The sequence below is a fragment of the Littorina saxatilis genome, linkage group LG9 (assembly GCF_037325665.1).
Source record: "Littorina saxatilis isolate snail1 linkage group LG9, US_GU_Lsax_2.0, whole genome shotgun sequence".
NCBI classification, from domain to species: domain Eukaryota; kingdom Metazoa; phylum Mollusca; class Gastropoda; order Littorinimorpha; family Littorinidae; genus Littorina; species Littorina saxatilis.
This window is the reverse complement of record NC_090253.1, coordinates 13,343,894-13,365,826: the sequence shown is the minus strand read 5'-3', so window position 1 is coordinate 13,365,826 and position 21,933 is coordinate 13,343,894. Positions and strand designations below refer to the sequence as shown.

Here is a 21,933-nt window from a genome sequence, read left to right as displayed (position 1 = left end):
AAAACATATAGATATGATATGTTTGGATTGAAAACACATCACATGTACCCGCCCCCAGCACACTTGAGGGGCAGTCACACACGCGATTCAATCGTGAGATTTACCCTGTCACCAGGGGGGCGACTGAGTCGTAGAAAATAGCTACGACAAGTCTGCGACTCAGTCTCATGCGATTCCCTCGTAGCTTTGAGCTTTAGAACTTGTTCTATTCCTGCGACCCAGTCGTAAGTTAATCGCAGGGGCAGAGCCAATCAGAACGCGTCGATGCGTCCTTCACGTCGTGACGTAAAAAAATGGCGGACAGTGGCAGACAGCGTCTCTTCGTCGATTCAAAACATTTTGGAAGAACAGTTTCTTACGCAGATATAAAGGAGACGTTTTAGGCGTGTACAGCGGTCGGGAACCATTATTTGCAACTGTCTGGGAACTTTATTTCTCGCAAAGGCGTAATGCTGAAAGGTATTTTTCAGAAAGGTAGAGCGATGTTCGAACATTAGCCGTCTGCTCTCGCAAAGTGCGTTTGCCGTGTTCACTGTGACAATTATTATTATCCAATCCACAACCGTATGAGGTAAATGGAAGTTGGACGAGACTTACCTTAAGTCGAAGTTTAACTGGAGTTACCTCATACGTTGTGGTTGGAATAATTACATGCCCAACCCGTCCCTCCCTGGTAAAGTTTTAACTAGGTTGAACAGTGGGTTTTTTTGTCAAGCATTCACAGCGTTGAAACTGAGGGTTTATAGAATACGTTCGTCAATCGTTCGTCTATCGTTCATCGTGTGACGGGTCAATGGCCTACGATGTGATGTGCGATCGGCTCAAGATTGAATCGCGCGATTGAATCTCAACGATTGAATCGCGTGTGTGACTTTAACTTAAGTCAGTTCTCCCCGGAGCCCTGAATAATTTGAAATTTAAATTTGTACGGCACGTATGCAGACCACTCTTGTTGAGAATGACCTGAGCAGAGCGTGTCAAGTACCGTTAGCATTGCTGCAGGTTGTGAGTCACTGGCACCGACAGGGTCAATTTAGTAAACAATAAAGATAATAAAGAAGCAGGAAGAACAAGAAAGTTTAACTGATTTTATGGAACGTTGACATTTGGACAAAACAAAACATTCTTATTTCTGAATGGGGAGTAAAAGGCCGGAATAGAGGTCTTTCTTCTATTATAGATCACAAGTTCGGTTTTTTTTTCTTCTCTCCAATGATGAATAATAAGCTATCTAAGAAAAAAGCCCTCCACTCAGATCTATTCCAAAGTTTTACCATAAGATTCTGCGTTTCAAATAATGCTACCGCGCAGGATGGCTGATTAACATTTCCAAAAGTAGGTGTAATGGCAGCTTAATTGAATTTCGTAAAACAAGCAAAGAAACTTTGGGGTTAGGGTTGGGTTTCGCACTTGTGTTGGTGTATGTGCGTGGGTATCCGATTATGTTAATCGACTTATTTTGGTCAGCGTGTGCGTGTGTGTGTGTGTGTGTGTGTGTGTGTGTGTGTGTGTGTGTTCATGTGTGTGTGTGTGTGTTCATGTGTGTGTGTGTGTGTGTGTGTGTGTGTGTGTGAGATATTAAATTCATCGATTTGTCTGGTCAGTGCTAAGAATGATCAATAACGCTAGCAGAAGACAAAATCCGTGCGATTTTATATTCTCAAATCTTTAATCTAGCAAATGCGTGCAAGTTCCACAGCTCTGACTGGCAAGAAAGTCGGACGAAGCAACAAAAAAAGACAGAGTGCATCGAGAACTTACAGTATTCAAAGATTTACCAAAACACAGCGTTTAAAACGTGAATAAGTGAACGTTCAAACACTGTTTTTAATACATTTCTGATATGTAACGACATCAAAAACACGATTTTAGTTTACTGCTCAGTACGTAAATTTCAGCCTCAATTCCCTTTCTCTTTCACCAATGGCAAAGAGTGACTGTATTACAAAATCCAAACTGAACTGCGTAGCTCATGGAGCGATTTGATGCCGTTTTCTTTTGATGAGGAGTGTCCCTTTAGCTCATGCATTATAATCAGCATCTCCTTTAGTGGAACAAGAAAACAAGAGTTTAACTTTTCCACGTCATCCATCTCTCGGTCGCCAGCTGTTCTTGGTCATCGTGAATTGTACGATTTTGACCCCGTCAGCAACGTGACAACAATATAAGTGAAGTGACTCTTTAACTGGCTTTTAAACGATACCCGACGGGACTATTACGCTTCGAAAACAAGTTCAACGTTAACAGTGGCCACACCCCGTTTCACCGCTTCTACTTGCAGGCTAAAGCCTTAACTGGGCGAAGTTGACTACGTGAAGGATACTACGCGAAGCTGACCGCACGAAGCTTTAGCACTGAGGTTTTTTTTTCTATCCACATATTACCACGATTTTGCACCATTTTCTGCTTTTCTATATAATACGGAACACCACAATTCTGCTGATTACCACCATTCTGCACCAATTCTGCTTTTCTATATCTAAAGATTACCATCATTCTACACTAATTCTACGTTTGTCTGCATGGTGGTGCAATATCAAGCCAAAGAAGCTGGAGGGGTAGGGCCTATGCCAGAGACCGATCACGCTGGCGAGCCCCAGTCCATCAAGCCTCTGGCTCTGCAGACTTTGAAGGGGCACGTTTAGTTGCCAGACACTCTTGTCGCTGCGAGAAAACAACGCCACATCACAATCCGGTGTCACGAACTGAAACCTCTGCTGAACAATCCCTCTCATTGCGGTCAATGCGCATGCGCCAATCTTTGACTTAAAAAATGCGACCCTTTGACCGAACGAACCATGGGTTAGGGTTAGGGTTAGGATTAGGGTTAGGGTTAGGTTGTTCACGACCTGATTAATCTCCCCATGTCAGCGCATGCGCATTGACCGCATTGAGAGGGAAGTTGTTCAGGCAGAGCTGGCAGTTCGTGACACCGGCATTGTATGACGGCTTGCTAGCGCTAAAACCTGAGCCGGTTACCGATATCACGTGAACATTACCCGCTATTACGAGCTAGTCGTGTGACAGAGTTTTCTTGCACACGAGACTGTAGATGTTTCACGACGGCTTTAGCCGGAGTGAAACAGCAGCAGTCGAGTGTGCAAGAAAACTCTCTGTCACACGACTAGCTCGTAATGGCGATTATGTCTCACAGCATAGGCATAGAAAGATATAAATGAGTTTTTGGGGACGAAATAACAGGCACAAAACCAGACTGACAACACAATTGCCTTTTCACACATACCGTACACACGCATGCGCGCAGAAGATAGATCCAATTCGTTTCGTGTCTTTTTCTGGTTGAATGCATTTAACAAAGTATCAACCAACGTTTCTGAATCTTTCAATGAAAAAAATAAACTTTTTTTGAACCAGACAGCACAAACCAACGAAAGCTAAACACACAAACACACGCGCGCACTAACACAGATTGAATGCAAAGCGCGAACGAACACGGAGAATTTTTGTAGGTCAGGTCGTGGGAAAGTCCACCCGAAATGTTCCACAGGGGAACTGGTTGTGTTTGGATTGTTCTTTTTCTCACAGTGATGTTGATGTTGTTTACAGTGCAATTTTGAAAGAATATTTTCCGAATTTGGGGCACACTTTCGTCTTTCGGTTCGTTTATCTTGTCGAAGTAACATTCGAGTGTTTCTAAATCCAAACCTTCCATCACCGCTGGTGCAGATTAGACCTGCCTGACTGTCTGCGTGCGTGTTAGAGCTGAAGACGAAGCCTCAATCGCCAAAGCGTCACCCATCTGTAGGTTCTGAGCATCGGATGTACGTTGATACGTGGTAAGATCCGCACGGAACTGTCTATGCAACTTTTCCTAGTCACAGGTGTAAGGTTCGATCTTTTCTTTGCAATTTCGTCCTCTGTGTACGTAGCAAAGCGTTTCACCATTTTCGGTTTTCGTTGCAGACGACGATAGTGAAAGTAGTACCTATTGTTTTGTTTTGACCTTTCGTATTCAGGGTTCTTCATTGAAGCTTGGTAAAGGGACCGTGTCGTGCAAGTGGAAAGTTGACGAAGCTTTTGAAAACAGAAATTGAATGAAGAAGAAAATGTGGCTTTCAGTTATATACAGGAGAACGGGGTTGGTGTTATTCTTTTACCGTCAAACACTTAGTACACAGATAAAACGTGATTGACTGACCAAGGCCTGTTGGCACACTATTCAGAATGCACAACAACATGTAACAACGCTTTGATACCCATTTTTCTACGTTCGTGATCACTTGAAATGAATACTGAAAACATAAGTGTTTAAGGTAGTGACTGAATGTATGTAACTAGGTAAACATTTTCTGAAATAAATGCATAATCAAAATAATTGATTTCGGCATCAAAGCGTGTAACATACAATCTTGCACACGTTTGCTTTAGTAGTGGCAAAGAAGGAATGCGTGTGACATTAGTAGTTAACACGTGTTCTGTGTAATTCACAGCGATAATGTTAACTGACAGTGTTAATAACTAATTTTCAGTTTTGTCCACGACTCACTAGCGCCAAAACCATAATTAAATACGAACACCTGATAATGACAGATTAACACTTAATAATTAAGCACGATAACTCGATCATTAATAATTTTCAGTTTTGGCTCACTTAGAGAATTAGTGCAGACAGTTGATTTATTAATAGCGAAAGGCAGAATTGGTGCAGAATTTAGGTTATCTGAAGATATAGACATAAATCGCATAAATCCTGTTTGTGCGACAACATGTTAAATGTTTTGAGAGAAAGAGAGAGAGAGAGAGAGAGAGAGAGAGAGGCAGATGGAGAGAGATAGAGAGAGAAACTTTTAACATTTTGTTGCAAAAACAGGATTTATGCGAGAAGTGAATCATAGAAATGTCAACCAACGTATATTATACTAGATGATTACCCACTTCGCCGGGTACCGGCTTCGCCGGGAAGAAGTAGAGCCGAATACCAGGCTGCGCCGCACGAAGGAAAGAAGATAAACGCGCAAAACACCGGAGACCTTCTAAAAATAGTAACGTGCAGTGACCTTCTAACAATAGTAACGTAGTAACGGGAATATGGACTGACGCCACACGAAGGAAGGGAGATAAACGCAAAACACTGGAGAAGATCAGGAAAAGTTACTGGGATTGGTGAAATGAACAGAAAAACCAAAATCGGTTCAGCGCTGCGCGCTGAGAGCACGTGTTGAAATATCTCATCGATGAGGTTGTGTCCGGGGTCTCTCTGAATAAGCCCACCAAATTTGAAGCAGATCCATCGAGAACTTTGGCCGCGCATCGCGCACAGACACACAGACAAACACAAGTCGTATATATATATAGATGCAGACTGTGTCGGTTAAAATACTAGGAATTACGTATGTATCTTAGCCAAGGGGTGGGAGTGAGGGTGAGGGATGCGTTTTTTCACCTTAGACAGGTGGGGTTGTAGTTTTGACAAATAACGGTAAAATCGGTCACACGTAACCTAATACTAGCTCCCGCATCACTCAAAAGCTTAGCCTGTACGTCAGAATCAAATTACCGGGGATACCTCTCACTGAGTGAACACAAAAAAAAGGGTACCCAATTCCTAAACCTGACGGGGACGGTGTGCACGAGAGAGGGCTCAACTGGATGAGAACCAAGCTCTTCTCCGGACTGGTTGACATAGAGATGTTTGTGATTTCAACCAATCCGAACCAGTTCTTGGCTCCCAACCAGTTGGGCATTTTTTCGTGCACACCAACTCAAGTTACGACTATTGTGACACTCAAGAATGTTGAGATTTATTTGTCTGGAGTTTACCCTTGAGGGAGAAATATGATAGGAAAATCCGTTATAAGCAGGTGGTCCTTCCTGAACGCGTCACGTGTTCTCTTTCTTCAAATTCAACAAGCATAACGGGTGTTTCAAAAAGAACCCCCAAAAAGCCTTTTATATTCCGTTTTAAAAATAAATCAGGACTGAAATGGGGTCGGGTTATTTAACCACAAATTCATCCAAAGGATTAAGTTTAATACGCCGGTTGGAAAGCATACATCTGCTCTGAATAAAATCTAAAAAGAAACGACTGACAAGATTTTGGACAACTGAGTGGCATGGGGCATTTCATCCCTCCCTCCGTCCTTCTCTCTCCTGTTTTCTAACCTCCCTCTGTAACAATTGTTTGTTGTTGTTTAACTCTTACCACTACTAATGTTAGATTACATTTAATCGTACGTTTCCTGCAATGGTCTGTGGTAGTTATACAGGTGAAGATGTTAACCACAAAGTGCGAGTCTGCCTGTAACATGCCATATAGAAACAAGGCTCATTTGTTGAGGGATTTTGTTTTTTTGAATATTTTTCTTATGCCTATGTTTGTTTGTTTGTTTGTTTTCCTTATGTCCCCAAACGGAACAAAAATGTTTAAGAATGGCAGAAAAAAAGGTTGGCTGGATTACAGAAAACATGTACTTGTTAAGTACATTTTTGAAGAGGGATGAAATGCATAAAGTATAACGTTTGTGAGCAATATTTTTTGGGTGGGTATTGGCAGTTTAAATTCCCTTACGTACACAGACTAACGGCACGTATTCCTCATGCATCAATGCTCAAGGAACCAAGACATTCCACACTCTCTACACCCTAAGCAGAACTCTATACCCTACACCGTTTCATCCTGCGACCCATTCCACTACCTCCTCCTGCTCCCGTCCCCCCTGTCATCCCATCCCCACCTCATCCGCTACCCCATCTACCCCAAAAAGACTTCTCACCCTCAACAATACCGTAGCATGTTAAAGAGATAAACAGTTACTACACAGTTTCTACAATTCTGAGTGGCCTGCTGCAGCACAGCTGCTGGTCTCGGCCAAAAAAAACTTGGTCAACATAGGTGGAGTAGAAAGTGTTAATAACCGATTAATACATGTGTAACCCGGTCAAATGACCCAGAGAATTCTGCTATAAGCTTACAGATCATCAACTTCGGCAGTTTCATTTGCAGAAAAAAATGCAGACCAACCTGTCTGTAACAACCACTACAGGGACCGACAAAAAGTGATCGCTATAGAAAGGTGGTCGTTATGAAAAGGTGAATAATAGAGAGAAAAAAAATTCGTCAGGGATCCTTCGGGGTGGTCGTTTTAAACAGGTGGTCGTAGGTTGCCAGAGCAGGTTTGACAGTAAGCTTATATCTCAGCAACATCCCTTACAGGCGGACAATAACCCTTCAAAGAAGGGAGGCAATCATCGGATTTTCGTTCTGCCTTGCTGCTTTCTGCCCAGAAAGACGTTTGTTATCCTCTAGTCGGGTACTACTTGTCTCCAAAAACCTCCGAAAACCTCCAAAACCCCCTGAAAACCCCATCTAGACTAACTAAATCTATCTTCAAAGTGAAGTATTGGACATGCCTGTGAAAAGTAAGCCTGATTCATGCATGCACCCTTATAATTGTGTTGAGAGCCGGATTTTCGACGAAATCGATGCAAAAAATTACTCGAAAGCACAAGTATTGATGACGTCATGTGATTAGTGCTTCCGCTCCTTCGTAAATCCTCGCACAAACACGAAAATAAAGCCATGAACGGTGAAAGTTGCAAATATAAGTCTTTATTGCAAGCAATTATGTAACAAAACACGATCTAAGGAACGAATATTCTTAATTTCTGAGGAGGTTTTCGGGGTTTTCTGTTTCTTTTCGGAGACAAGTAGTACCGCTCTAGTCTGCTTAGTCTATTCATCGCCAAGACATCCAATCACTGGAGTACCGTTGGATCCTTTTCGGGTTACGGCCAGCAGGTACTTATCGCCTCATCTTTGGGGACTGAAAAAGAAGACAGAAATGAAAGCCTCCTCCAAAACATAACGCCACTTTCGGATCCACCTGACTGGTTTTGAAAACAAGCGGGCTTAAAAAAAACTCATCGCGGCTTTTACCGTTTCAGCTTTCATGTCTAAAAGCACGCCACGGGACCAATGCGCAAGGTTTTTTGTTTTGTTTTGTTTTGTTTTGTTTTGCCCTGAAGGGTGTCATCATACCGTGGATAGAGGGGTGCTGAAATGTAGAGAAATGTCGTTCCCTTTGTGAAGGTACCGTTAAAGTTGACGTACCAGGGCATCGGATTACCGGCTGCAAAATAACGGAACAGTCAAAGGAATCTTGCTGACTGGCGGAAAACCTGGTCACCCGAGACGGATGCTTGTTAGTGGCACCTAGCATCACGTGAACAGACCATGACAACGCTATTTCTTCTTCTTTTTTTTTGGGGGGGGGGGTGGTTGGGGGGGGGGGGGGAGATGCCTTTGGGTTGACCGAGGCTTTAGGGTGTTGTTTATGTTTTGGAGATGCGAAACGTGCAATAAACGCGAGTTCTTGGCGCGTGTCACAACTCTTCAAGGTCAGTGGAAGGTTGATGAGCTCAAAACGGCCAGCTGGCCGGCCAGTTCGAATAACGTTGAAATCCGTATAAAGCGTACTTGTACTTTACTTACTTAGGCCCTTTGCTCCCAGCGGAACACAGGCCATTGACGACATTTCTTTATTCGTCGTCAATGCTTCTGTAACGTTGTTTGTTTTCTAGGCAGGGGTGTTGGCCCTACGCAAACCTCTGAACGAGGTGGTCCAAATTTGTCTGACCTCTATCCTTCGACCTGTCCAGCAAGGGTGACCCTACCAGGAGCTGAAGCTCCCGCTGGCATAACTCTCTGGGTTACTGAGTTTTAAAATCAGTTATAGGTTAATAGACCTACATCCAACAAATTCACACTGTTAGTATTTAGAATTTGCAGTATAGTTATCACGCAGTTAACTGAACTTTCATGCCTATATACATACGAGACAACCTTCATATAAAATATCAGATCGGTACAATTATTTGTTTGGATAGTAATGCAATCTTCCAGAGATTTCTGTAAAAAAATCAATCATACATCATACATCTGCAAAAATACATCCAAAAAATTCGTTCTATTAGTATTTAAAATGTTCAGTATTGTTATCACGCAGTTTACTGAACTCTCTGTGTGCAGAGAATTGCACGCGACCGAGCCACGATGACATGAGAAGGACCCACTTGAGGGTAGCGTGGGTTTGCCGTATAAGGCAGGGGTGACCCTTTTCCATAACAATCCGACGGGTATAACGGTTTTTCAAGACGCCCTATCATCGAATTTTAATACCCTACCCCTCCTTTCTCCTTACCCTACCCCTGCCCTTAATCTTGGGTCCCCCACCTTGATTTTGAACCGTACTCGCGTCGCTGACATGCATAATAATGACTCTCCCTGATAAAGTTAGTGCGTGAGAAAGATTGTTACCATGGGCTTGGAATGTGTTTGTGTCGTGCAGTGAGTGTGTGTTTGTGTGTGTGTGTGTGTGTGTGTGTGTTTGTGTGTGTATGTTTGTGTGTGTGTGTTTGTGTGTGTGTGTTTGTGTGTGTGTGTGTGTGTCAGTGTGTGTGTCTGTCTGTGTCTGTGTGTGTGTGTGGTGTGTGTGTGTCAGTGTGTGTGTGTGTGCGCGTGCGTGCGTGCGTGCGTGTGTGTCAGTGTGTGTGTGTGTGGTAGTTTGATAGCGCGCGCCCGTGTGTGTATGTGTGTGTGTGTGTGTGTGTGTGTGTGTGTGCATGCACTCACTGATGTTCGTGTGTGTGTGAGTCTGTCTGTCTGTCTGTCTCTGTGTGCGCATTTGATTGGAGGTCATGAGCACATGAACACTTCGGTGATTCTGAGTGGATGGACAGATTAGCCCTCTTTCTTGTCTACGTCAACCTCAAGCTATAATTTTATTTGACCCGAATTGACATTACCATTATTATTAGTGGAGAATAAGGCAAAACACCAATTTACCATTCCTTATTGATAAACAGAACTTTCAGTTGTTTTTACGTGGCACTATAAAGTACTACAACTGACCTATCGCGAATGCATTTATTGGTTCAAGGGTTTCAGATTAGTAACCGTGTTTTCAGCGTGGCGATAGGGACCGATGACCGAAATAGGGCTGTGTGAGATTATCCAATCACAATCCCCGAATTCCCCCACGTGTCTATCAGAATAATAACATTGTGTTATATCACAAGTGAATGAGAACCACTTCTAGTTTAATCCACTTCTGGTTATATTAACAGCCTTTTTGATACGTGTGTAACCGAGTGCCGAAACACCACAATCACCTTTGGAGGCGAAGTCCAATCAAACAGGATTGAGAATTTTAGAGCTTATTTCTCAGCCCTATAAAAACTGTTATGCATTCGCAAAGGAATCCATGAACATAAAGTGAGATGATGATGATAAAATCGTTTATCTAACGTCACCCTGTAAAAACATTGGCGACATTTGTCTTAGATTAAAAACACACACAGGCGGCAACACAAACTTTCCCTTTATGTACAGTGGTTCACCACCCTCCCACCCCCCGCACACTCTCGCTCATCTAATTAAAAATGGTAATAAGAGATACTTGGATATAAAATGGTATTCTTAAAGGTTCTGATAAAAATATAAAGTAGCTATATGAGAAGCAATGGCGTCAGCCGCAGCAATGTCTCTTCATATCCAGGGACCAAGTGGGTGCGTGTGCACACGTCCAGCGATAAGTTTGGGACCTTGCCACCCAAGGTCTTTATTAAAACTGAAAAGATAGCTTAATTTTTCATTTGGGGTATTTGGCAGGATATTTCTATTCGAGTTTATAAACTGAGTCAGGGGTTGAAAGTGGCATGAGTTCAAATCACACTCCAAAGTCAAATGAGCAATGCTGAGGTCGGATTGACAGGTGCATTTAAGCTCTAGAAATCGGTAGTTCCCAGCTTCTGCCCTTAGGCGGTTAATTCTTTTTATTTACACGTGGGCATGCATTATAGGTGTTCATCTGTTTTGATGGGGCTTCCCGGATGAGCCAGCCAGAGCTTATAGCCGTGTGCATGTATTTGTTCCTCCATTCTCTCCAGAGAAGAGAGTCTGTAAGGCTACTGATATCAGAAGCAGACAATGGCAGGTCTACCTCGGAGGCGCCTATGCCTTGGGCAGCTTCTTTACCGGCTTTGTCTGCTCTCTCGTTGCTGTGAGACAAAAGCCGCCAGACCCCATCACAAACAGAACTCTACAATCCACAGGTGTTGCCTTGCGAGCTATAAATAGCTCGCAACTTCTAAGGCGAACAACTCTGCAGAGTCTGCTGTGAATGGCGACGGTAGTCTCCCTGTCACACGTGTACATGTGGAGAGATGGTTTTATTTCATGTAAAAGCCTGACCTGAACGATCTTAACACTTTCTTCCCCACCTATGTTGACTAAGTTTTTTTTTTTTAGCCGAGACCAGCTGTGCTGCAGCAGGTCACTCAGAATTGTAGTAACTGTGTAGTAACCGTGTATATCAACACGCTGGAATGCAGGCGTTATATCAGTGGACGTTACAGGAAGCGACTGAAGCCGCTAATAGTCTGAGCGGATATATCCGTACCTGGTCAGATAGAGCCATATGAGTGGGTACGGATATATCCGTACCTGATCAGATAGAGCCATATGAGTGGGTACGGATATATCCGTACCTGGTCAGATAGAGCCATATGAGTGGGTACGGATATATCCGTACCTGGGAGCCGACAATGAGTTAAACGGTGAACTTAGTCGCTTGCAGGAGATCGAAGGACTGTGCCTTTTTAGAAAATCAAAATGTTCAGTGTCTTCCCATGACACAGGTCCCACTACCCTGGCCTGCCTCTCAGTCTAGACCTTATTTTTTGCAAACCTGGAGATTTTGCAGACAATTTCACTTTAACAATAAGCAGTTGTGCAACGCATTTACTTTTCTCTCACCCGATAAAGCACTGGGGTAATAGTGCATCGTTCCCAAAAGGAAGAAAGATTAATACCCGTGAAGTCCGTCGAGAAAGCAGACAATTTCGCTGCAGTGGGTGCGATAAAAATCAGCGTGGTACGGCACCATTATTATTCTGAGTCAGCGCTTAATGTTTAAGCAAATCAGACGCATTTTGTAGCGTTTTCCTCTTGCTTAAAAAAAAACAAGTTACATCGGGGTGTCTGCTTGTCGATGAATGACACACGAGTACTTGCAGAGCAAGCAGACAGACATTTAGACAGAGAGCAGACACGAGTATTCTTATACACTGAGAGACACAGTTGCCCACACGGACAGACAGACATACAACATTATTACAAGGGATTACTATCTCTCTGGATTTGCATTGTCGCCATGCAGTGACTGAAGTTGTTATGTTTTTACACCCCCGGTATAGGGGTGTGTATAGGATTCACTCGATGTGTTTGTTTGTTTGTTTGGGTGTGTGTTTGTGTTCGCATATAGATCTCAAGAATGAACGGACCGATCGTCACCAAACTTGGTGAACAGGTTCTATACATTCCTGAGACGGTCCTTACAAAAATTGGGACCAGTCAAACACACGGTTAGGGAGTTATTGGTGGATTAAGATTCTACAAGGACTTATAGAAGCACATATTAATGGTCAAAGGGAAATAACCTTCTCAGTTGGTGGCAGTGAGAATGGTTATTTCCCTTTGACCAACGGGGGTGTTTTTCCTACCTCGGAGGAATTTCTTGTTATTTGTTGTTGTGACTACTGCTGCAGCTACTGTTGTTGTTGCTGCTATTGTTGTCTTGCTGTTGCTGCTCGAGTTTTGCCATCAGTCCATAAAACCACCACCCTTCCTCTCTTCTGTTTTTGTCTACAAGCAAGAAAAAAGAGAGAGACAAAGGATCGTTTGTATTTCTTTATACAATATAAGTATCACATGAACTCTCTCACCCTATGTAGACATCCTTGTGTGAATGTGCATGTTTGTGTGTGTGTGTGTGTGTGTGTGTGTATGTGTGTTAGTGTTAGTGTGTGTGTGTGTGTGTGTGTATGTGTGCGTGTGCGTGTGCGTGCGTGCGTGCTTGTGTATGTGTGTGTGTTTGTGTGTGTTTATGTTGAGCGTGCGTACGCGGTATGTGTGCGCGTTCATATGTGTGTGTGTGTGTGTGTGTGTGTGAGTGTGTGTGTGTGTGTGTTGTCAGCAGGGGAAGATCACGGAATAAGTGGCTACAATACATTCGTGGGTTTAAAGGCACATTCCTTCCCGTGAAAATAGTTCTACTCACTATCTAAGAACAGCCAGGCTTTTCACATCATAAGGCCATCCCTCCGCTTCCAATGACCCAAAACCTTCTTCTTCTTCTTCTTCTTCTTCTTCTTCTGCGTTCGTGGGCTGAAACTCCCGCGTACACTCGTGTTTTTGCACGAGTGGATTTGTACGTGTATGACCGTTTTTACCCCGCCATTTAGGCAGCCATATGCCGCTTTCGGAGGAAGCATGCTGGGTATTTTCGTGTTTCTATAACCCACCGAACTCTGACTTGGATTACAGGATCTTTTCCGGGCGCACTTGGTCTTGTGCTTGCTTGTGCACACGAAGGGGGATAAGCCACAAGCAGGTCTGAACTTGACATAAGTTGACCCGGGAGATCGGAACCACCAGGCGGTCCCGGCCGGGATTCAAACTCACGACTCGCCTTCCGATTAAGAGGCCGACGTCTTACCACCCCGCCACAGCGCCCGTCAAAAAAACAAATATCAACATCCTGACTTTTTTCCTTTGCAGATTGGGATTTTAGAATGATTTGCTTTCTTAAAAAGCCATTAGTGGAAGGATGGCCCTATCAACATGTGTAAAAGCCTGACCGGATCTGAGATGGTGAGCCGAATTATATGCACGGGAAGGATTGTGCTTTTGAAAAAAATCTTTGTATCTCGATCTAACGTTCCTTCGTGTGCTCGCTTGCAAAAATGATCATTGAGGTACCTTGGTACTTGTTTTTTACACCCCCGGTATAGGGGTGTGTATAGGTTTCGCTCGATGTGTTTGTTTGTTTGTTTGTTTGTTTGTGTTCGCATATAGATCTCAAGAATGAACGGACCGATCGTCACCAAACTTGGTGAACAGGTTCTATACATTCCTGAGACGGTCCTTACAAAAATTGGGACCAGTCAAACACACGGTTAGGGAGTCAAGTTATTGGTGGATTAAGATTCTACAAGGACTTATAGAGGGACATCTGAATGGTCAAAGGGAAATAACCATTCTCACTCAGTCACTGCCACCAACTGAGAAGGTTATTTCCCTTTGACGGGGGTGTTTTTCCTACCTCGGAGGAATTTCTTGTGTCTGTTTTCCAGTACTCATGTTCAGAGGCTTGTTTTTTTCGATAAAAAACCGCTTTTTAGTATGCGGACCATCACCATTTTTTGAAAGGAATAATTTTTCGTAAAGGCATTTCATTAAAGGAACACTATCTAAGAAATACAAATAAAATGACTGACAAATGTTTTCATGTCGTTTTACTGAGTGGCTAAGTTGTTTTTCAACATCAGCCACCTGTAATTTCAAGTGTAACTTACAAGCGGTTTTTTTTGTAACCACAGAACAATACAAGGAATGCCCACCGCAACATTTTTGTAGTCTGGGTAACCTAAGTCGAAGAGATCGTAAACAGTTTCCACACCAAAACATATAACGGCTTTGCAGAGAAGCTCCGGTCTCGGATTTCAAAGCTCAACAAAAAGTAACGTTAGTTTCTTTTGTCCAACCGACTTTTAAAAGCTGTTGCCAGCGGAATGGGTTTCAATGGCTGTCTGCTTCGTCATAGGGCAGACGACAAGAAACTGAGAGACTTTGCAAGGAGGTGCCCCCCATGCGAAAAGGGGGAGGTTACACCGACCGGTGCATGAACACCACGTGTTTCATGGTGGTTCGTAAGACGCATGTGACCCTCAGTTTCGAGCAATCCGCGAAGCGTGAGACTGAGGGAGGGTGTATATGTATGGATTTTGCCCCTTGGGTTTACCCCCACTATGCTCGATCCGAATTCCCCATAGCAGGGGCGGATCAGTTGCTTTGTAAGGGGGGGGGGGGGGGGGCACTTTGAATCGAAAGTGAATGTGATGGGCGCGAAGCGCCGGAATTTGCTAGGGGGGTCCGGGGGCATGCCCCCCCGGAAAAAAATTTGCCCAAAGAAGCAAAATGGTGCCATCTGGTGCCATTTGAACTTAGAAATGGTCATAGAATCAGCATAGAAAAATCTTTTTTTTTTCTTCTTTTTTTTTTTTCTTTTTTTTTTGGGGGGGGGGGCACGTGCCCCCTGTGCCCCCCCCCCCCCTCGTCCGCCCCTGCATAGTATCCGTATCTGTGTTCATTTTCAATGCCAACTGATATTGAAAATCAATCTAGGATTTTGTTACCAGGAAATGAAACGGTGACTCTACCGGGAAGCCCACCTACAGTTGATGAACCCATTTCGGGTCGGCCATTTAGCCCACCACCCCCCGCACCCCTCCGCCCCGCGATTCCCATCGCCTTTGATCTAATGTTCGATAAACAGGGTGGTGCCATGGTATTTCATATCGGAAGACGTACTATTTAGATCGTTATACTTGGATGGCTTAAAATCGATAACATATTGTACTTGCCTTGCAGGTTTTCGAACTTTTGTTATGTAGTTGTTTGTCTTTTTCTTTATAGCTGACTATACATATGCTTTTGACCAAGTGGTGCTGGAAATGCGCTGTAGGCGAATTTGAAAATCATTCAAACCGGCATACATTTTCACTCAATCATTCTGATTCGGGACCAGGGATGGTCAAGAAAGACTCGACATTAATCTATTTATCTGCCAGGATGATATACAACCCTCCCCCCCCTCCCCCCCGAATCAAGTCGTAAAAGGGAGAAAATGTACAGAGGCTAAGAAAAGTCAATCTGAAAAAGTACCGGGTCTTAAAAACTTAGAGGACAGTATCAAATCAGTCGTGGGGGTTTGTTGGGGTGGGGGGGTCGGGGGGGGGGGGGGCTCGTCACACACACACACACACACACTGACACACACTCACACGTGACACACACACACACACACATACACGCACATGTGCACGCACACACACACACACTGACACACACACACACAGGCTGATCATGCACGCACTGACACACACACACACACACACACACACACACACACAAAGCACACACAAAGCACCCTTTATAGCATGATTATGTTGACAAGTCCATTTGGAATTCCATTCACAACACATTGTTTCGCCCGTTGCTCAAGCCGCTGAAACTGCGCAAATCTCCATTTCCAAAAAGGGACATAACTACTTCTTTGAGTACCAAACCACTGCTTGAACTGATACTTCTATCATTAAAAGGGACATAACTACTTCTTTGAGTACCAAACCACTGCTTGAACTGATACTTCTATCAATAAAGTGTATCTTCGTTTAGATTTCTTTTTTTTTCTATTGTAATTTTTTTTAAAACTTTTTTGTTTGTTTGGAAGGGGAGGGGATGATGCCTAGACTAGATGTGTTGTACAACCCTTGGAACTTCACAGTTGCTGGGTCTTGTTATCATGCCTACAGTGAAATTTGTCTGTTGGACTTTAATGGAACACGTGTGATACATTATCTAATTTGACATTTTGTTAAACTTAAATTTGACTTGAAAACCATTCTTATCATGTTTTAGCGCTACCTCCCCCCCCCCCCCCCCCCCCAGTAGTTAACTCTGAATCGCTCTACGCACACACACACACACCGTCAGACACACACAGACACGTGACACACACACACATACACCACGACCCTCGTCTCGATTCCCCCTCTATGTTAAAACATTTAGTCAAAACTTGACTAAATGTAAAAAGCGAACGGAAGAACACTTGAAAGGGGGGGGGGGGGGGGGGGCCGGGGGGGTAGTAGTGTTCTTGTTATGACAAACTCGGAGTATCAATGTCCAATAACTTTCTTCTGTATGGTGTTTGATTAAACATTCTAACACAAACACAACATAGTTAACTATATGTATTTGTAGATTCCAGAAATGGTCAAACTATATGGCTGTGAGTCATGATAAATCAGTCCATCCGCCGTGTCGTCTGCTACACTTTGCCCGCTTTAGCACATAGTTTCACTGAGTCGCTGAAAAGGTTTTCCCGCTAAACTTCTCTCGAAGAACGAATGGGTTCGGTCACTGACAAGTGAATGAAATACTACAAGTAGATAACTCTGTTTATTGGCTCTATCGACGCCCGTTTTTAACAGCTTGCTTCCCTTTATAAACCGCCCATAGATCGTCCCATTCTCCCGAACTAACTCCTTAGTATGTCATCGAGAATAGAGGATTTTGGGTAGTTTCATGCAATGACGTCAGGGCGATTGGTCAATGCATTTCGTATCAATGATAATGTCGGTCACGCTTGCAATTATCGCTACTTGATATTGCTTTCCAAACTTATACAAAGTGACAGGGAGAGTAGGGTCAGTTATGAACTGAACTAGCCCCGAACAGTGAGATATAGAGAACAGTACACAAATACGAACGGAGAGACTCAGAAACTCGAGTCAGTCGTCGCCATGCTCGAGAACTCAAGTGTAATATTTCAAGTTAAAATCTCCCTCGCCAGCAGTTCGACAGAATAGCTAGGTTGGTAACGCGCTCGACTAGTCCTTACTTTTGTGGTCCTGGGTTTGATCCGCTTCGACGGCAATTTTATTTTTATTTTTGTCTGAATAGCTCGTAATTTTTGTATTTTATTCGTTTGTTTCATTCCAAACGTTTTGGATAATGAAATGAATCGAAATAATAAAAAGTTGCAAAATTATTGAGTTCTTCCAGCAGAACAATATCATCATCCCCATAATTACCCAATCATTTTTTTTAACATCGGCTTTGGTGAAAACTGATTGCCCTATACCGGGCACCGCGATGTACAAAACACAAATACGAACAGGAAAAATGACGAGACAACAAAATAATGCTCAATTCGAAAACCCGGCGCGTGCACGTGGCAGTTATGTGGGCCGCAGTACAAGTCTTAGTTTTCACGCCTAAAAGTTGTAAACGTTGTGGCGGTGTACATGTGGTAAGGCGTTTGCCTCCGAAGCCGGCGGTCTCGAGTACGAGTCCCCAAAAGATTTTTCAACGTTTTGTTCTTCTTTTTTTAACTCTATATGCTTGTATATTATTCTTTTTACATTTAGTCAAGTTTTGACTAAATGTTTTAACATTGAGGGGGGAATCGAGACGAGGGTCGTGGTGTATGTGTGTCTGTCTGTCTGTCTGTCTGTCTGTCTGTCTGTCTGTGTGTGTGTGTAGAGCGATTCAGACTAAACTACTGGACCGATCTTTATGAAATTTGACATGAGAGTTCCTGGGTATGATATCCTCAGACGTTTTTTTCATTGTTTTGATAAATGTCTTTGATGACGTCATATCCGGCTTTTCGTGAAAGTTGAGGCGGCACTGTCACGCTCTCATTTTTCAACCAAATTGGTTGAAATTTTGGTCAAGTAATCTCCGACGAAGCCCGGACTTCGGTATTGCATTTCAGCTTGGTGGCTTAAAAATTAATTAATGACTTTGGTCATTAAAAATCTGAAAATTGTAAAAAAAAAATTTTTTTTATAAAACGATCCAAATTTACGTTCATCTTATTTTCCATCATTTTCTGATTCCAAAAACATATAAATATGTTATATTTGGATTAAAAACAAGCTCTGAAAATTAAAAATATAAAAATTATTATCAAAATTAAATTTTCGAAATCAATTTAAAAACACTTTCATCTTATTCCTTGTTGGTTTTTGATTCCAAAAACATATAGATATGATATGTTTGGATTGAAAACACGCTCAGAAAGTTAAAACGAAGAGAGGTACAGAAAAGCGTGCTATCCTTCTGAGCGCAACTACTACCCCGCTCTTCTTGTCAATTGCATTGCGTTCAGTTTCATTCTGTGAGTTCGACAGCTACTTGACTAAATGTTGTATTTTCGCCTTACGCGACTTGTTCTTTTTGATTTATTCCAAAGACTCGATTTTGAGTCGAAAATTGAAAATCAAATATAGTGCGTAAGTGCCCTTGAACAGCTTTTCCACAATCCCGTATTCTATTTTTAGTACAGGATATCCCCAAGGAAAGGTCAAAGGGCATATGTATCACCGCGTGTCGACTGCTGGTAATAGTAGTTAATTACTTCTAGTATAATAGACTTCTGGTTCGGTGGATTGGTGCGTCTGTCACATGTTGTGGGGTCCCATACGGGTTGTGTGTGTGTGTGGACGGTGTGTGTGTGTGTCAGTGTGTGTATGTGTGTGTTTGTGTGTGCCCGCGGTACTGGGAATGATTTTTAAAGTCTTTCACGTGCGTATTTGTATGTCTGAAAGCGATGACAACATCCAAGTCACAAGGTTTTTACTTTCGTTTTGTCGTTCGTTTGTACATGTGTGTGAATAAACAAGTATCGCGTCCAGGCAGTGTCCACTTAAAACGTCACGTTGAATACGTGTCGTTTTGAATAAGCGCCCATTCAAACAGTGATTGTTGGCCTACAGACATCTTCTGCAGTCTGGTTCGAACAATTTCGGTGTCGGACCCACGAATCTAACAAGAGTTCCTTCCCTTTCGCTCGGCTTATTCCGGCGAAGCTTCGGTAATGTCCGTACTCCTGAGATAGAATGTGAAACGATCAATCTGCTCTTTTTTCCCCTTGTTTACAAAATATCGGGGTACTTGTCGTCAGATACTGTTTATAGCACCTTATACTAAGAACATACACCGAGATTGTACGAAACAATATCTCCCGGGGCTGCTTACTTTGTGTTTGAGTATATAATGCAACATAGTTTTTCCTCTCTCATGTGCGGCCCATTAGCTCAGTTGGTTAGAGCGCCGTGCTGATAACGCGGAGGTCGTGGGTTCGACCCCCATGTGGGCCACATGAGTTTTTTGCCTTTAGTTATTGTGGTTTTTTGTTTGTATGTTCCAAAAGTACTTGCCACTTGTATCCATTTTTAAAAATATTTTTTTATTGACATCACAACATAAGTTTCATGAAATATTCTGTGAGGGTTTTCTTCCAAATGGAAGAATGCCCATATCATGTGATGAGATGGAGTTTAAGTTGATTCATTGACATGCATGATTATCAATCATGTTTGATTATCTGTACAGATATTATTTGCAGAGATGTATCTGAATGTATCTGCATCTATATGCTACATCTGCATATTATGTATCTGTTTACTCATGCCGTATGCATTTACAGCGCTTACTTTCCTTTCTTTCAGTTCTTCTTCTTCTTCTGCGTTCGTGGGCTGAAACTCCCATGTACACTTGTGTTTTTTGCACAAGTGGAATTTTACGTGTATGACCGTTTTTTACCCCGCCATTTAGGCAGCCATACGCCGTTTTCGGAGGAAGCATCCTGGGTGTTTTCGTGTTTCTATAACCCACCGAACTCTGACATGGATTACAGGATCTTTTTCGTGCACACTTGGTCTTGTGCTTGCGTGTACACACGGGGGTGTTCGGACACCGAGGAGAGTCTGCACACAAAGTTGACTCTGAGAAATAAATCTCTCGCCGAACGTGGGGACGAACTCACGCTGACAGCGGCCAACTGGATACAAATCCAGCGCGCTACCGACTGAGCTACATCCCCACCCCTCTTTCTTTCAGTATTTTTATTTTATTTTTTTACACTATATAGGTCTAAGATTTCAATCGATGAACTGTCCCTCCCTCCCTCTCTCTCTCTCTCTCTCTCTCTCTCTTTCTCACTTATATTCATACTCAGTCACCCACTCCCTTGCAAACAAAAAACCACAATTAAGTTCCTGTGAAACACTGTTCCTCTCAAAAGTTTTTTTGTATGCACATGACCTACAGAGAAAGAAAAAGAAGAGAACAAGCGCAGAAGAATAAAACAAATATAGCGATCACAACCCTGACTGTACTCACGTGTTAATGAAGCACAACAGAGATTTTTTTTAGAATAACACTTCCATCTCACTACAGTCAAACCCAGCTTTTAAAAACTCAAAAAATTCTGAAAAAATCAGGTCTTAAAATAGATTTTTTTTTTAAAAGAGGCTATGTACAGAAAATCTGAGAATAGAGGTCTTCAATCACAGGACAAAGGGGGAGGGGGGGGGGGGTTCAGGAACATAAAACAAAGCGGATAAAAGAAGAGGACAGACGATAGAACAGACAGAAGAACAACATACACAAACCAAAACAAACGGACAGAGGAGTAAGGTTTGTTTTGATTCATGAACCCTGACATATGTAGTTCTTCTTTCTGTTCTAGCTTCTTCTTCAATCACCTGCTTTGTTTTGTGCTTTAATTTTTTGTGTTCCTCGAGAAAGACCCAAGGCTCAAAATGTTGAACATTGTGACAGAGGAGTAAGGTTTGTTTTGGTTCATGAATCCTGACATATATAGGTCTTCTTTCTGTTCTAGCTTCTTCTTCAATCACCTGCTTTGTTTTGTGCTTTAATTTTTTGTGTTCCTCGAGAAAGACCCAAGGGTCAAAATGTTGAACATTGTGACAGAGGAGTAAGGTTTGTTTTGGTTCATGAATCCTGACATATATAGGTCTTCTTTCTGTTCTAGCTTCTTGTTCTTTCACCCGCTTTGTTTTGTGCTTTAATTTTTTGTGTTCCTCGAGAAAGACCCAAGGGTCAAAATGTTGAACATTGTGACAGAGGAGTAAGGTTTGTTTTGGTTCATGAATCCTGACATATATAGGTCTTCTTTCTGTTCTAGCTTCTTCTTCAATCACCTGCTTTGTTTTGTGCTTTAATTTTTTGTGTTCCTCGAGAAAGACCCAAGGCTCAAAATGTTGAACATTGTGACAGAGGAGTAAGGTTTGTTTTGGTTCATGAATCCTGACATATATAGGTCTTCTTTCTGTTCTAGCTTCTTGTTCAATCACCTGCTTTGTTTTGTGCTTTAATTTTTTGTGTTCCTCGAGAAAGACCCAAGGGTCAAAATGTTGAACACTGTGACAGAGGAGTAAGGTTTGTTTTGGTTCATGTTGAACATTGTGATTTGTATCGTCTTCATTAACACCCGAGTACAGTATTGTTTGGTCTTTTTATTTCTCGCTCTCAGG

General features: G+C 42.7%; 1 non-coding gene across 1 annotated transcript; it reads left to right on the top strand.

Moving 5' to 3' along the window:
- The first annotated feature begins 19,678 nt into the window (after window positions 1-19,678).
- On the top strand, window positions 19,679-19,752 carry Trnai-gau (transfer RNA isoleucine (anticodon GAU)). Its single transcript has one exon. It is a non-coding gene; the product is annotated as a tRNA-Ile (tRNA).
- Window positions 19,753-21,933: the final 2,181 nt, after the last annotated feature.